Here is a 16352-nt window from a genome sequence, read left to right as displayed (position 1 = left end):
ATACATAGAGAAAAGGGTTGCTTTATCATTTCATAAGAAAAAAATTATAGTAAATATATTTATTCAGGAAAACTTGGCTTATTAGGCAAATCGGGCCTTGAATAGTAGGCTGAGAAGTGAGTTCTGGCTACTAGGTACGACATAAATATATATATATATATATGTCGTACCTAGTAGCCAGAACGCACTTCTCAGCCTACTTTGCAAGGCCCGATTTGCCTAATAAGCCAAGTTTTCATGAATTAATTGTTTTTCGACTACCTAACCAGACCTAACCTAACTTTTTCGGCTACCTAACCTAACCTAACCTATAAATATAGGTTAGGTTAGGTTAGGTAGGGTTGGTTAGGTTCGGTCATATATCTATGTTAATTTTAACTTTAATTAAAAAAAATTGACCTCATACATAATGAAATGGGTAGCTTTATCATTTCATAAGAAAAAAATTGGAGAAAATATATTAATTCAGGAAAACTTTGCTTACTAGGCAAATCGGGCCTTGCAAAGTAGGCTGAGAAGTGCGTTCTGGCTATTAGGTACGACATATATATATGTATATATATATATATATATATATATATATATATATATATATATATATATATATGTATATATATATATATATATATATATATATATATATATATATATATATATATATATATATATATATATATATATATATATATATATATATATTATTAAATATGACCGAAAAAGTAAGATTAATAATTCTAACACGAATTTTCTCAATCTTTCGTACATTACGCTTCACTGTTGGAGGTAAATCAAAAATCAATTCTCCAAAATTCATTTTTATTTCTAGTCTAGACTAGACTAGAAATAAAAATGAATTTTGGAGAATTGATTTTTGATTTACCTCCAACAGTGAAGCGTAATGTACGAAAGATTGAGAAAATTCGTGTTAGAATTATTAATCTTACTTTTTCGGTCATATTTAATAATATATGTCTACAGGAAAGACTGCTACCAAAATATACTAATATATATATATATATATATATATATATATATATATATATATATATATATATATATATATATATATATATATATATATATATATATATATATATATATATATATATATATATATATATATATATATATATATATAAGCCTATTCTTGCATAAACCACAAGTGAAGATTAACAATCTTTGGACAACACCCACCAGTGGGACTCGAACCCAGAAAGCACAACTACCTTCCAGTAGCTGCCATAACTAGTACGCTTTAACCCACTACACCATCAGACCCTACTTCTTTTGTAGGGTCTGATGGTGTAGTGGGTTAAAGCGTACTAGTTATGGCAGCTACTGGAAGGTAGTTGTGCTTTCTGGGTTCGAGTCCCACTGGTGGGTGTTGTCCAAAGATTATATATATATATATATATTTATATATATATATATATATATATATATATATATATATATATATATATATATATATATATATATATATATATATATATATTTATATATATATATATATATATATATATATATATATATATATATATATATATTAGTATATTTTGGTAGCAGTCTTTCCTGAAGACATATATTATTAAATATGACCGAAAAAGTATGATTAATAATTCTAACACGAATTTTCTAAATCTTTCGTACATTTCTTTTCACTGTTGGAGGTAATTCAAAAATCAATTCTCCAAAATTCATTTTTATTTCTAGTCTGACGCTACACGAGCGCGTTTCGTAAAACTTATTACATTTTCAAAGACTTTAGTTTACAAATACACAACTGAATAGAGCTTACGCATCTCCGATTTTGTTTATATCTACATTTGAGTGAGGTGGATGGGGTGAGGTGGCATTAATAGGGGTATTAATTTCATCAACACAAGACAGAAATCGATGATTTCTGTGTTGTTCACAGAAATCATCGATAGATACAGCGATAGCAGGCGGCTTGACGTTTGCGAGGCACTACACATTAAGAAGTCAACACCAGCAATCAACAGCCAATTAATGCACAACTGTATTATACCCACCTCAAGACTCCGCTCCAATATAGAAGCATCAAGAAATATTGACCAATAGGCTTTCTACAATCACTTCCATTTCAATACCCATTGTTTCGTGTTTTGTCTTGTGTTGATGAAATTAATACCCTATTAATGCCACCTCTTGTTCTGTCTTGTGTTGATGAAATTAATACCCTATTAATGCCACCTCACCCCATCCACCTCACTCAAATGTAGATATATACAAAATCGGAGATGTGTAAGTTCTATTCAGTTGTGTATTTGTAAACTAAAGTCTTTGAAAATGTAATAAGTTTTACGAAACGCGCTCGTGTCGCGTCAGACTAGAAATAAAAATGAATTTTGGAGAATTGATTTTTGAATTACCTCCAACAGTGAAAAGAAATGTACGAAAGATTGAGAAAATTCGTGTTAGAATTATTAATCTTACTTTTTCGGTCATATTTATTAATATATATATATATATATATATATATATATATATATATATATATATATATATATATATATATATATATATATATATATATATATATATATAAATATATATATACATATATATATATATATATATATATATATATATATATATATATATATATATATATATATATATATATATATACACATCAAACAAATGCTGAACCCGGTGCTTGGAGATGCAGCATAGGACCTTCTAGTAGAACCTACCAGATTCTCCAATATGTGTTTGGCAGGCGACATCTCTAAGACATCAAGCTGTTTTTTTAAGGAGCAGTACTTTGTGCTCTAAAGAAGGATAGGGGAATCAGGCCCATTGCTGTTGGCAATACCCTCCGACGCCTCGTAGCTAAGGCTTCAGTGAGATCTATCAGCCAGGAAGCAGCCACCTTCCTGAAACCTAATCAGCTCGGGTTTGGGATACCCCTAGGCTGTGAAGTTGCAGCACGGGCTTACATTACTGATATCCCGGACCAGAAGGCCCTAGTAAAGCTTGACTTTAAAAATGCCTTCAATCAAGTCAGACGAGACGCTGTCCTCAGGGCTGTACACGACCATTTCCGTCCCCTTTACCCATTCATCCGATCGTGCTACAGTGGGGACTCTAAGCTTCTTTTTGGGGAGCATGAAATAGACTCCTGTGAAAGTGTCCAACAAGGTGACCCCCTTAACATCCTTCCTTTTTTGCTTAGCTATCAAAGATGTCACTGATAGTCTGACAAGCGAGCTAAACATCTAGTACCTGGATGATGGCACTCTCGCTGGAACCCTGGAAACCATTTTGGAGGATATAAGGAAAATCCAGGAGCAAGGAGCAGCCTTGGGCCTCATTCTCAATGCATCCAAATGTGAAATAATCTCCCACAACCCAAACATCACTGGTCAAATAAAAAATGTTCTTCCTGACATTCTCGTTGTAGAGTCACCTGACTGCACCCTCTTGGGTGCCCCCATTGGCTCTCAAGCAATCGAGGAGGTCCTGGATGCAATAATCACTGATCTAAGGAGAATGCTGGACAGGATTGACAAGATTGATGGCCATGATGCTGTCTTTCTCCTCACAAGATGCCTGTCTCTCCGTAAGTTGACTTACTTTCTGAGGTGTTCTCCATCCCACAACAGCCCTAAATTAAATGTGTATGACACCCTTCTGAGGTCCATGCTGGTGAAAGTCCTGAACCTGCCATTGGACGACTATCAGTGGGAGCTAGCAACCCTCCCTGTAAGACTTGGCGGCCTTGGTTTCCGCACAGCCTCCCAGATTGTTACCAGCTTTCCTTTACTCCTTCCATGCATCGCACCATCTCGTAAGAGATATCCTACTGAACTCCTGAGTAATTCAGCAGGAATACACGATCCTGCTTTCATTGTATGTTCAAATCAGTGAGATGCTCTTGCAGCGCCAGCACCCATCATAGAACCATCAAAAAAACATTAACAGTCCAGCTGGGACCACCCACTAGTAGAAAAAATAGCCGATGCCATGCTCAGTACTGCAACATCAGACAAGGAGAAAGCCCGCCTCTAAGTAGTGCGTGCCCCCGATGCAGGAGACTTCCTCCTGGCAGTACCCATGTCAGCAATGGGCACGCGCCTAGATCCAGAATCCCTTCGTGTAGCAGTGGCCCTCTGCCTTGGTGCCCCAGTTCACACTGAATACAAGTGTATTTGCAACAGGGTGGAAGCAGACCAATATGGACTGCATGGGTTGCATTGCGGAAGCACAAAGGGCTGGCATGCAAGACACAGCGAGGTCAATGACATCATGAAGAGAAGCCTCGCCTCAGCTCAGTGCCCAGCGGTGAGAGAACCTCGCATCTTAGGGGACCAAAACCCAGATTTCACCGCACTTCGCCCTGATGGCATCACCACACACTCCTGGAAAAGGGGCAAACAGTTGGTGTGGGACTACACATGTGTATCCACCCTGGCTGAGACCTATGTACACCTCAGAGCTGATCAAGCAGGTGGGGCGGCCAACCACAGGGAAATAGCAAAATCAGTCAAATACAGGCGATTGGAAGGTCAACCCAGCAAATACACAACGTGTTAAAAACGTTCATCTAACTCTTCCCATAAGTGTAGGAATAACTTGCATTGAGAGTGGTGCAGGAGAGCATTTGAGAAACTTTTAATCCAAAAATCCAAACACATAGTTTTTATAATAAATGTTTTTTCTAGAACTATTTTGTTATTACAAATAGTTTTTACATGTTTCAATATAAAATTTATGGTGTTTTTGTAAAATTCAATAATAAATTGTGAATGATATTTAATGGCTGAATGAAACCTTCAAAATACTTTTAGTTATTCTATGATCAGAAAAAAGTAGTTGTCCAAATTTTCTAAAAATCGCTCTTTTTAACACAATTTGAACTCCTTATGCATTCCACTAAACACTAATATCATGTTTAAATATAAAATTTATGTATTATTCCCTAAAATAATTTATATAAATTGTAAATGTTGCTGGAAAGTGGTGTGAAAGAATCTGAAAACGTTTTGTTGTCTTAAATATTGGTGTATTCTTATTAACTATGTCTCAAGTACACAGTTTATCAAACAAGAAGATTAACATTCGTCAACCTTTGAAATCTTATATGTTATCTTGCGGGTGCAAAATGGGGGAATCTTTAAGAACAGTATCTATATGACAAATGGTGATTTCCCTAACTCAAACAATGTAGGATTTATTATTTTACACATATTTCTAATGACACTTAGATGTTTACATTCTCTGAAATATAGTTGTCAAGGCTGTGTCCATCACTCTCACCACAGATTCTTAAACTCCTCTGCATGTTCAACTATAATTGTTTCCATTCTGAATTTCCATGCATGGACATTTGTATCCAAAATGAAACCAATGTGGTTTCCTTCAGCAGCCAGCACATTTGCTCATTCATTTCCAGATTCCAACATGGTAGGGGATTCACAGAAATTTGGCTATTCATATTGTTATCTATTATAAATGCATTTCCATATTATAAGACAAATACATGAGTTTATAAGAAATTCGTTTGCTGTGATATAACATTGGTATGCTGTTTTTTCTTTAAACCCCATACTGAACTAAATCACGAGAGTATATATATTGTTTATTAAGAAGTGCCACCACTGACTGCCAATTAAGTGCTCACATCAATTATAACTCAGTAAGAGGAGGGGTAAGAGAAGGGGGATGAGGAGGAGGGGAAAGAGAAGGGGGATAAGGAGGGGGAAGAGGAAAGAGAAGGGGGGTAAGGAGGGGAAGAGGTAAGAGAAGGGGGAATGAGGAGTAGGGGGAAGGGGGATAAGGAGTGGGAAGGGGTAAGAGAAGGAGGGGGAGAGGTAACAGAAGGAGGGATGAGGAGGAAGGGGGATGAGGAGGGGGAAGGGGTAATGAGGGGAAGAAGTAAGAGAATGGGGGGATGAGGAGGAAGAGGGAAGAAGGGAGGGGAAAGAGAAGGAGGATGAGGATGGGGAAAGGGTAAGGAGGGGAAGAAGTAAGAGAAGGGGGAATGAGGAGGAAGGGGGGAAGAGGAGGGGGAAGGGGGAAGTGAAAGGGGGGGGGTAAGGATGGGGAGAGGTAAGAGAAGGGGAGATGAGGAGGGGCAAGAGAAGGGGGATGAGGAGGGGGTACGGTTAAGAGAAGTGGGGTAAGGAGGGGGAGGGGTAAGAGAAGGAGGGATGAGCAGGGGGAAGGGGTAAGAGAAGGAGGGGGGAGGGGGTAAGAGAAGGGGGAATGAGAAGAGGGGAAGGGGTAAGAGAAGGGGCGGTAAGGATGGGAAAAGGTAAGAGAAGGGGGACAAGGAGGAAGAGGAGGGGGAAGGGGTAAGAGAAGGGGGGTAAGAGAAGGGGGAAGAGAAGAAAAGGGAAGAAGAGGGGAAAGAGAAGGAGGATGAGGCGGGAGAAGGGGGGATAAGGAGGAGGAGGGGGGATGAGGAGGAAGGGGGATGAGGAGGGGGAGGGGGTAAAAGAAGGTGGGGTAAGGAGGGGAAGAGGTAAGAGAAGAGGGAATGATGAAGAAGGGGGAAGAGGGGAGGGGAAAGAGAAGGAGGATGAGGAAGGGGAATGGGTAAGGATCGGAAGAGGTAGGAGAAGGGGGGGATGAGGAGGAAGGGGAAGGGGTAAGAGAAGGGGGGGTAAGGAGGGGAAGAGGTAAGAGAAGGGGGAATGAGGAGGAAGCGGGAAGACGAGGGGTAAGGGGTAAGAGAAGGAGGGGGAGAGGTAACAGAAGGAGGGATGAGGAGGAAGGGAAAAGAGAAGGGGGATAAGGAGGGGAAAGGGGTAAGAGAAGGAGGGGAAGAGGAAAGAGAAGGGGGGGATGAGGAGGAAGGGGGAAAAGGGGAGGGGAAAGAGAAGGAGGATGAGGGGGGAAGGGGTAAGGAGGGAAGAGATAAGAGAGGGGGGATGAGGAGGTTTCATTCACACCAGGCCACTACACCACACCATTGCACCAGGCTACTAAACCACACCACTACACCAGGGCACTACACCACACCACTACACCAGGATACCACACCACACCACTACACCACGCTACTACACCAGGCCACTACACTACGCTACTACAAATGATAAATGAATAAAAATGACGAACCCATCTTTATTATGATGCTTTATTTTACCAAATGTAGAAATATATCTTTATATTTTTACATTTCTTATTGTGTTTATATTTGAGCATTTTAACTTGAAACACTTTATAAAAGGGGTCACAAAGTTTCAAATTAGGTACAAAAGGGGTCACAAAGTTTCAAATTAGGGTACAAAAGGGGTCACAACGTTTCAAATTAGTGTTAGGTATGTAGGTTTTGGTTAAAAGTTTTGGAAACCTATTTAGTTCGACACAAAATAACATATCTGATTCGTGAAAACAAACGTTTCCAATCCTTTCAAATACTTTCCAGGAACGATGTGGAAAATAGAAATTGTCTGCTGGGACACCACGCCACTACACAACGCCATTATACCAGGCTACTACACCACACCACTACACCACTCCTCTACACGAGGCTACTACACCACGCCACTACACTACACCACGTCACCACACCACGCCACTATACTACGTGACTACACCATGCAACTACACCAGGCAACTACACCATGCCACTACACCACCCAACTACACCACGCCACCACACCACACCACACCACTACACCATGCCACTACACCATGCCATTACACCAGACTACTATACCAGGCAACTACACCACACCACTACACCACATCACTACACCATGCCACTACACCACACCACTACACCATGCCACTACACCACGCCACTACATCACGCCACTATACAAGGCTACTACACCATGCCACTGCACCATAAAACTTCACCATACCACTACACCACGCCACTGCACCAGACTACTATACCAGGCTACTATACCACACAACTACACCACGCTACTATACCACACGACTACACCAGACTATTATACCAGGCTACTATACCACACCACTACAGCACGCTACTACATCACGCCATTTCACTACACCACTACACCACACACCTACACCATGCCACAACACCAGACTACTATATCAGACTACTATACCAGGCTTCTACACCATGCCACTACACCACGTCACTACACCACGCCTCTACACCAAACCACTACACCACGTCACTACACCACGCCACTACACCATACTACTATACCAGGCTACTACACCACACCACTACACCACTCTACTACACCAAGCCACTACACTACACCACACCACTACACCATGCCATTACACCACGCCACTAAACCAGACTACTACACCAGGCTACTACACCACACCACTACACCTGACTACTTCACTAGGCTTCTACACCACACCACTACACCAGACTACTACACCACGCCGCTACACCATGCCACTACACTAGACTACGAAACCACGCTACTACACCAGGCTACTACACCACACCACTACACCAGACTACTACACCAGGCTACTACACCATGCCACTACACCTGGCCACTACACCAGGCAACTACACCATGCTACTACACCATGCCACTACACCACACTACTACACCTCACGACTACACCATGCCACTATACCAGGCTTCTACACTATGCCAATACACCAGGATACTACACCACACTACTACACCCAGCTGCTAGACAACACCACTACACCAGGCTACAACACCACGCTACTTCACCAGGCCAATACACTATGCTATTACAAATGATAAATGAATAAAAATGATGAGCCCACCTTTTTTATGATGCTTTATTTTACCAAATGTTTATTTTACCAAATATATTTTTATATTTTTTACATTTCCTATTTTATTTATATATGAGCATTTTAACTTGAAATACTTTATAAAGGTTGTCACAAAGTTTCAAATTAGGTACAAAAGGGGTCACAAAGTTTCAAATTAGGGTACAAAAGGGGTCACAAAGTTTCAAATTAGGTACAAAAGGGGGTCAAAAAGTTTCATATTAGGGTACAAAAGGGGTTACAAAGTTTCAAATTAGGGTTAGGTACATAGGTTTTGGTTAAAAGTTTTGGAAACCTATTTAATTACATACAAAATAACGTATCTAATTCGTAAAAACAAACGTTTCCAATCCCTTCAAAAACATTTCAGGAATGTTGTGGAAACTTAAAATTGTTTGTTGGGAATACACCTTAGTTCCCATAGCATCTGAGACGCACAGCCCTTGGGGCAAGAGTGCCTTGGGATTTCTCAAGGAATTAGCCTCCAAGCTCCCCCATCTCATCCTTGAGGAGGGGAAAGGGGTAAGAGAAGGGGGGTTAAGGTGGGGTGGGGTAAGAGAAGGGGGGATGAGGAGGAAGAGGGAAGAGGAGTGAAAAAAGAAGGGCGATGAGGAGGGGGAATAGGTAAGAGAAAGGGGGGTTAAGGAGGGGGACGCGTAAGAGAAGAGGAAGGATGAAGAGGAAGGGGAAAGAGGATGGGTAAGAGAAGGGGGAAGGGGTAAGAGAAGGGGGGGGGGTTAGGAGGGGAGGGGTAAGAGAAGGGGGGATGAGGAGGAGGGGGGTGTAGTTAGGACCATAATGTTGTCGGGGTGGGTGACCGTGTCTGAACACTTGCTAGAGCTTTCAAATTATGAAACGAAATGTTGTAAATTCGTATTACTGAAGGTTCATACACTGAGGATGACAAAGAAATTAGTGAAATCCTAAAAAAGCAGTATGAGGACATGTTTAGCACTCCGATACTCAGCATGAAAGAGGAATATTCGGACAATTTCTTTATGAATGATACTCAAACACCTGTAAATATAACGGATATCAACACGAACGTGGCAGATTTTGAAAAAGAAATTGACAATATGCCCATGCACTCAGCCCCGGGTCCAGACTCATGGAATTCAATATTTATAAAGAAATGCAAAGTGCCAGTAGCACAGGCACTCAGTATAGTGTGGAGGAAGAGCTTCGACACAGGGGAGATACCAGATGCGCTTAAAGCAGCAGACATTGCCCCTCTACACAAGGGTGGTAGCAAAGCATTGGCAAAGAATTATAGACCAGTTGCACTAACGTCCCACATAATAAAAGTATTTGAGAGAGTGATCAGGAGTCAGGTCACTAGATTCATGGAAACCAATGACCTCCACAATCCAGGCCAACATGGATTTAGAGCAGGAAAATCATGCCTCTCACAGCTACTTGACCACTATGACAAAATCACCGAGTCATTAGAGAAAAACATAATGCAGAAGTCGTATACACAGATTTTGCAAAGGCATTCGACAAATGTGACCATGGAGTGATTGCACACAAAATGAGGTTAATGGGTATAACTGGTAAAGTAGGACGCTGGATACTCAATTTCCTGTCGAACAGAACATAAAGAATAACAGTCAATCAAGTAAAGTCGAGTCCGAGCGCAGTTAAAAGCTCTGTACCTCAAGGTACAGTCCTTGCACCACTGCTATTCCTTTTTCTCATATCAGATATAGACAAAAACACAAGTAACAGCTTCGTGTTATCCTTTGCAGATGATACAAAAATCAGCATGAAAATTACCTCTGCTGAAGACATTGATAAACTACAAATAGATATTAACAAAGTTTTCGATTGGGCAACAGAAAATAACATGATGTTTAACAGTGATAAATTCCAGGTATTCAGATACGGCAAAAATGAGGATCTTAAACATAATACAGGGTACAAAACACAATCGAATCTGCCCATAGTAGGAAAACAGCATGTCAAGGATTTGGGAATATTGATGTCCGACGACCTAACGTTTAGGGAGCATAACCAAGAAAGTATTGCGTCAGTCAGAAAAATGATAGGACGGATTACGAGAACCTTCAAGTCCAGAGATCCCATCACAATTTTTATACTCTTCAAATCACTTGTGTTGTCCCATCTTGAGTACTGCTCAGTACTCACTTTCCCCCTTCAGAGCAGGAGAGATTGCTGAAATTGACGGAATACAGGAGGGACAGGTCCCAAATCTGCACAGTAAAATAACAACGTACTGGAGTGAACGACATGGAAGAAAATGCAGAATAGAACCAGTGAAGAGCAGAGGTGCCATGGGCACAATCAGAGAACACTGTATGAACATCAGAGGTCCACGATTGTTCAACGTCCTACCAGCGAGCATCAGAAATATTACAGGAACAACCGTGGACATCTTCAAGAGGAAACTAGATTGTTTTCTTCAAGGAGTGCCGGACCAACCGGGCTGTGGTGGGTATGTGGGCCTGCGGGCCGCTCCAAGCAACAGCCTGGTGGACCAAACTCTCACAAGTCAAGTCTGGCCTCGGGCCGGACTTGGGGAGTAGAAGAACTCCCAGAACCCCATCAACCATGTATCAACCAGGTATCAACCACCACATCACTGCCTAATGCATTCCATTTGTCAACTACTCTAACATAAAGAACTTTTTTTTAATGTCTCTATGGCTCATTTGGGCACTCAGTTTCCACCTGTGTCCCCTAGTACATGTGCCTCTTGTGTTAAATAGTCTGTCTTTATCTACCGTATCAATTTCAGTGAGAATCTGGTATGTGGTGATCATGTCCCATCTAACTTTTCTGTCTCCCAGTGAGGTATCAAATATCCAGAGATATCAAATAATATACACCTGGAAGATACTGGAGGGCCAAGTACCAAATCTACACAGTAAAATAACAACGTACTGGACTGAATGATATGGAAGTAAATGCAGAATAGAACCAGTGAAGAGCAGGGGTGCCATAGGCACAATCAGAGAACACTGTATAAACATCAGAGGTCCAAGGTTGTTCACCACCCTCCTAGCGAGCATAAGAAATATTGCCGGAACAACCGTGGATATCTTCAAGAGGAAACTAGATTTATTCCTCCAAGGAGTGCCGGACCAACCAGGCTGCGGTGGGTATGTGGGCCTGCGGGCCGCTCCAAGCAACAGCCTAGTGGACCAAACTCTCACAAGTCAAGCCTGGCCTCGGGCCGGGCTTGGGGAGTAGAAGAACTCAACCAGGTGAGATGTAATTCCCGTAGTCTCTCCTCGTAGCTCATTCCCCTCAGTTCGGGTATAAGTTTTTGTGGCAAAACTTTGAATCTTTGAACCTTTTCCAGTTTAGTCTTATGCTTGACTAGATATGGACGCCATGCTAGAGCTGCATACTCCAGGAGTGGGTACTCACCTAATTGTGTACTCACTTATTTGTACTCACCTATTTGTGTCTGCAGGATCGAGCCATTCGAGCCATCAGTTGTTTACAGCAATGACTCAAGTTCTATTTCCATATCATACCTAGTTTTAAAATTATGAATAGAATTTGCTTCCATAACCTGCTCCTGAAGTGCATTTCATTTTTCCGCTACTCTCACACTAAAAGAAAACTTCCTAACGTCTCTGTGACTCATCTGAGTTTCCAGCTCCCACCCATGTCCCCTCGTTGTGTTACTATTCCGTGTGATCATTTCGTCTATGTCCACTCTGTCAATCCCCTTGAGTATTTTATACGTTCCTATCATATTACCCCCCCCCCTCCCTTTTTTTTCTAGTGTCATAAGGCTCAGTTCCTTCAAGGGCTCTTCATACCCCATCTCTCGTAACTTTGGGACGAGTCTCGTTTCAAACTTCTGAACCTTTTCCTGTTTCCTTATGTGTTTCTTCAGATGGGGACTCCATGATGAGGCAGCATACTCTCAGACTGGCCTCACGTAGGCAGTGTAAAGCACCCTAAAGGCCTCCTTACTTAGGTTCCTGAATGATGTTCTAACTTTTGCCAATGTAGAGTACGCTGCTGTTGTTATCCTATTTATATGTGCCTCAGGAGATAGATTAGGTGTTACGTCCACTCCCAGTTCTCTTTCTCGCGTCGTAACAGGTAGGCAGTTCCCCTCTATTGTAACGGGGGGTGGGGGGAATAGCTCTATCTTGTCCATTATTCCACCCCCCAGTTAACTAACGAGGCCGGGGGAAACAGCTCTCTCTAGTCCGTTATCCCGTCCCCAGTTAGCTAACTATTCTAGAGCACCCTCCAGAGTTCCTAAGGCAGCCTCTCTCGTTCAACACCTTGTAACCTAGGTATTTGACTACCTAGGTGCTAAGACTACAAGGCGCCGTAACTGGATCAGCTACCCGAAACTCTAGAGAGAACTCTAGAATACATAAATCATTGCTACAAACGTATAAGAGAAAACGAAAGGAAAGAAATGAATAGTGAAGTAATTAGTGAGGGTTTGGGGTGAGGGGTAGAGAGGTGGGAGGAGCGAGGAGGGTCATTAGTTGAAAGTGAGAGTTCAGAGAGGGGTGGAGGGAGAGGTGTAGATAGGTAGAAGTAGAAGAGTAGATTGTAGAAGTCGAAAGTAGATAGTAGAAGTGAAATGCTGCCACCATCCATTCATGATCATTACATACAAGACAAGGAATGGAACTTGCCTGTATCAAAATATTCTCAAAAGATGTTATTACCATGTATCAACTCCAAACATGTACTCATTTATATCCTGAACCCAGTAACCACTGAGGCTTTCTCAAATCCTCAACTCAAAGCTCTAGGGCACAAAGTTAAACACAATTTAAATAATAAATTCATAATTATATTTCACATGAAGTATCATAATATAAGCAATCCAATTCAAATGTTAAAGAGAGTCATCATCCAAGAATTCGAGAACCCTACAACTTGACTGCCCCTGATCATCACACAACATATGTAAACACGACCAAGTCACCTTAATGCTCAACTCACCAAGTGTCTCTGCCTATAGCTGGATAGAGAGGGGGGGGGGTCTGTAGTTGCCAGAGACTCCCGCCCTGCCGGCCGACAGCCTCCCTGATAGGGCTGTCTTCTCTCTGCTCTCCTGGCTCGTCTGCTGCTCTGTCTGTTAATGCTTTTTGCTGGATAGCTCTCCGAGTTTATATTGGGGAACCTAGTAGCTAACTCCGCCCACAAGTAGATAGCCTCCGGCACTACCAAGCCACTCCTTAAACGTCGGCATGTTTGAAGGCTACCCGGCTCCAATTATACGCTTAGCGGAAGCAAGGTGAAATTATCATGATCTGACCTCAGGTCACTTGGGGTCATTAACGGTTAGAGGTGTGAGATCTCAGGCAGACAACTGGCGCCTCTCAGATCCTTGTCTGTGACTCGTGTACTCTATATATATTTTAAATAAACTAACCCAAACACTTTTACAGTGTTACATCTCCCCTTCTCCCCGAAAATAAAGTTTTTGCAACACTGCTAAAGCAAGCTAGCTGTGTGCGACAACTTTATTAACGAAAAGAATACATCCTAGCTAAACAAATATACATCATCCTACTCTAAAAAAATGAAATATGTAGACAGACGTCCATTGTCTCTGGCTGGGTGACGTCACTGCTTGGTCTTGTAGATAATCCTGTACCACATTTCTTCAACACAACTGCCTCCGTCGCTTCTCCGTCGTTAACGCACAACAACCCTTGGTCAACCCGAAAGCCGTTACTACTTGAACTGCGCACAGGACCGTGGAATTCGGTTGTCCCAGCTGATCTGTAATTGGCCCTACGTCAGTCACCATGAGAGACGTATATTGGGGTTCTTCACAGCTATAGGGACTACAAGTTTCGAGACCTTCATATAGTTGCCAACAGTAGAAATCCCATCCTACTCTTCTTCCTCCCTGTTGCTCCAGCACGCCTCCTTCAGAGAGCTACTTCTGACAGCCACATCAAGTCCGCATGACACAGGAAGAATCACTCAACAGAGCAACATGCTTGTAGGAGGGGCGGCCAGTTAAGGCAAACGATCCTGTCTTGCAATTACGCTCCATGCAATGATGCTGATACCAGCAAGGGACACTAGGTATCATGTCTCACTCAGCTTGTCTTATCTTCTTCTTTCTTCTTTCTTCTCTCTTCCTTCTTCTCTCTTCTTTCTTCTCTCTTCTTTCTTCTCTCTTCCTCCTCCCATGGGTCTTTGACAAGCGACCTGGGGTCCATTGGGGTCCGTCCGTCCTGGGGTCCACTGGGTAGACCAATGTTGACCGACCGAGAGGGCTGCATCTTGGGGTCCCCTGGGGTGGTGATGGTGGTGGAGCCATGACCTCCAGGTAGTGGGCTGGTCGTGGTGGTGGTGGTAAACGCCCGTGAGTATGGTACACAGCAGCCGTCTCCCTCTTTTGTATGTGCGTCTCTCCTCTCTTCTGGCTCCCACCTGTGGGTGAACAGAAAGGCGACAATACCCGTGTTCCATCTTGTTGTGTGACCCTGTAGTTTGTATAGGGTTCACACAGTCCAATTATAAGCTCTCCTCCTGGCAACAACTACACTTAAATTTTTAATAATCCAATTAACTCTGAATGATATTGACTTGGTGGGACATAAAACAGTAACAGAGTAAAGTTAGAGAAGAGAGAATAAGGTCATCACTACTTTTAACTTGTCAAAAAAAAAAAAAAATCAACACTAATAGACAAAACACTAGCCTAAACTTAACTGTACCGTTCCTAATCTTAAGTACATAATTAACCATTACTCCCACCCTTAACCTACAGCCACCTACGTGACCCAGAGTGTTTCCCTAGCATCTCCGCCGGTCAACAACTCCAAACTGTTGCCACCCCTGTGACCAGACTATCTAACGTCGAGCGTCCCCAACGTGAAGTCTACTGACATACTAAGGCTCCCCCTAGCATGCTGTACAAGACCAGTACACCTCGGGTTATTGCGTTCAAATGGAGTAAAACAGTCGATCGCAATAATCTGAGCAGAACCACTACTTAAAAACTACACCTGCCACTCCCCACTGACCTGGAGACCAGCGGTGGCTGGGTGTCCCCGTGGGACATGCGAGGTCACCTGTCACACTCAGGTGAGCTCCACTACCCACCAACCGCTAAGTTCCAAAATCGCCAAATCTTATTACTAACATAAATCACTACACACGCAAGTTCTGGTGAACATTCCCTGAACTACACAAAACTCACAAAATCACTAAACACAACACCAGAGAATCACTATCTCCTAACCTGAAAAAACTCGCTAAATCGCGAAAGTAAAACACCTGTCAAGATCTCCCTGATAGCGCCTGAGCGGCAAAAAGACACGTGGGACTGAACAATGTTAAAAGAACACCAACTACCTACAACATTGTTCAACACCGCTGCCATCATTGTAACGGGGGGTGGGGGGAATAGCTCTATCTTGTCCATTATTCCACCCCCCAGTTAACTAACGAGGCCGGGGGAAACAGCTCTCTCTAGTCCGTTATCCCGTCCCCAGTTAGCTAACTATTCTAGAGCACCCTCCAGAGTTCCTAAGGCAGCCTCTCTCGTTCAACACCTTGTAACCTAGGTATTTGACTACCTAGGTGCTAAGACTACAAGGCGCCGTAACTGGATCAGCTACCCGAAACTCTAGAGAGAACTCTAGAATACATAAAT

The sequence above is a fragment of the Procambarus clarkii genome, chromosome 3, assembly GCF_040958095.1.
Source record: "Procambarus clarkii isolate CNS0578487 chromosome 3, FALCON_Pclarkii_2.0, whole genome shotgun sequence".
Lineage (NCBI taxonomy): Eukaryota > Metazoa > Arthropoda > Malacostraca > Decapoda > Cambaridae > Procambarus > Procambarus clarkii.
The sequence above is the reverse complement of the archived record's forward strand: the minus strand, read 5'-3'. Positions refer to the sequence as shown.